Raw genomic sequence first — 2,074 nt, 5'->3', positions numbered from 1 at the left:
TTATTCTGTGTTGACTGGGTTAGTCTCACTAGGCCAGTGTCCTTTTCAGAGGAGATCCAACATGGTATTCAGATGACAAATCATGGTACTTTCTTTTTGCAAAGTAGAAAGAAAACTGTCCTATCCGCTTTCATTGCATTGTTATGAGCCAGAAACAAGTTCACCAACTAAGGACAAAAACAGCAAAGGGACATAATGAAATGTAATTACAAAAGTTGCACTAGTTGTAAAGGCAAGTTTTTAAAGTAATCGCATAGGAGAATAGTCTGTTTTCTGGACAGACAATAGCAATTTCCATATTGCCTGTTCTGCCTTTGCAGGTGACACCGGCATATTTAGCTAATATTAATCTGTTTTTATGTATATGCATATGCTTTATAGGTTCATAGGTTCATACTAGGCTATCTGCCCAAGGGCATTTATAAGCCTAGAAAAACAAGGCTTGTCCGGGATTTGAACCCAGGACCTCTCGCACCCAAAGCGAGAATCATACCCATAGACCAACAAGCCAAACTCACACACACACAGGACATGTGTAGGACTTTTTCCACAAAACTTGTGTGTGTGTGTATACGTACCAAGAGAGAAGAATCGGGGATCTGAGTAATACATTCAACTTACTTGATGGACTGCATGAAACAACAGCACTCAAACTGGTATGTCAGTAAAACACGTACACTGCAAAAACACTTACGGAAACAGAAGGCACTCAACCCCCACCCTATATCGAATTAAATGTTACGTTCTAACAGCTGTTAAACAGAGTAGATATTGGAATGCTACAGCATATTCATTCTGATACAATGGGTATTCTTAGAACGTTGACTGTTTTACTCATATATAGATCTGTGCCACAACCACTTTGTTTACTCTGAATTACCAGTCCTCTATCCAGCTGAAATGCCAGTGCCCCTTAAGGGGCTCAAAGACTTCAGCACTGGGGTGGGGTGATGTGACTTGCACATCACATTTCCTTTTGCTAAATAAACTGCTGAAACCCCCTCAGTATGTAGACCTAAACATGTAACTGTTTATATGTCAAAAATATTTCCACTTTTCAGGAATGCCAAGGGTGAGCATAAATCAGCATAAGTTGGAAGTAAACAAAAGATCACACTTTTGTCGAGGAAGACTGCTAACAGTGAAATGAACACATATCCATGCTGGTAGTTAATGTCTCTCTCTACAATGCAAGTCTAGCATGGAAGTGTGTACATGTTAACCACCTTGGGTAAGTGGCCACAAAATAATTACATGCATGTAGCATCCATGGACTTTGCGATACCTTTCAATATGAGAGTGCAGGTGTAAGTGTGACGAGAGGTTACTAAGTATACTGTTGCTGCTTGCAGAAGGAGAGGAACCCTGCCTGCACTTGTGCTATGTATTGCAACACAAGCAACGATTTCAGTTACTTTCACTCAACATGGGCGGGCTTCTGCAAATATGCCGCCATCTTGCTGCCGAAGAGGGGGATGGGCGGCTGTACGAAAAAAACTAAGCAAAGGTTTCAAATGTTCATGCCTCTTCTTAATCGTCGTGCATACAAACTAAAGTGTCCCCCACACACACGCATATCGCGCCCACAGTAGAACAATTATTTTAGACTGCGTTGGCTGCCCTCTCACCCCCGAATTACACAGAGCTTGCCTCCTGCAAGTTTAGTTATGCATGAGAAATAAACCTATCCAGACAGAGAAGCCCCATTTTTGAATTCGGGAAACAAAAAAGAAAAGTGAAGGCGAAACGATGAATTACAGCAGTACGTAACAAGGTAGCAGCATGCGCTAATAAGCACAGTGCCACCTATTTATTAAAGGGGTGACTTTATGTAACTGGGCTCTGACTGCCCCCCTCCATCCCCTAATCTAATTCATAGGTTAGTACTAGGCTATCGGCCCAAGGGCCTATACAAGCCTAGCCATAAAAATTCCCTGAATATTTCTTCCCACAGTATGTACTTCCCTGGACCCCTGTCTAGCAGGGCGACTGACGTGATTCCCGGGGTGAATTTCCCATCTCCCATCCAATCGTCAAGGTTCCTTTTGAAGAGGGCCAAGGAGGCGCTCTGCTT

General features: G+C 42.6%; 1 non-coding gene across 1 annotated transcript; it reads right to left on the bottom strand.

Annotated features, from left to right (window-relative positions):
• Positions 1-438: 438 nt before the first annotated feature.
• Positions 439-510, bottom strand: TRNAP-UGG. Its single transcript has one exon. It is a non-coding gene; the product is annotated as a tRNA-Pro (tRNA).
• Between the last annotated feature and the right edge of the window lie 1,564 nt (positions 511-2,074).

Source organism: Protopterus annectens, chromosome 4.part0 (genome assembly GCF_019279795.1).
Source record: "Protopterus annectens isolate FY-2018-M chromosome 4.part0, PAN1.0, whole genome shotgun sequence".
Lineage (NCBI taxonomy): Eukaryota > Metazoa > Chordata > Ceratodontiformes > Protopteridae > Protopterus > Protopterus annectens.
This window is presented reverse-complemented; position numbering and strand designations above follow the sequence as displayed.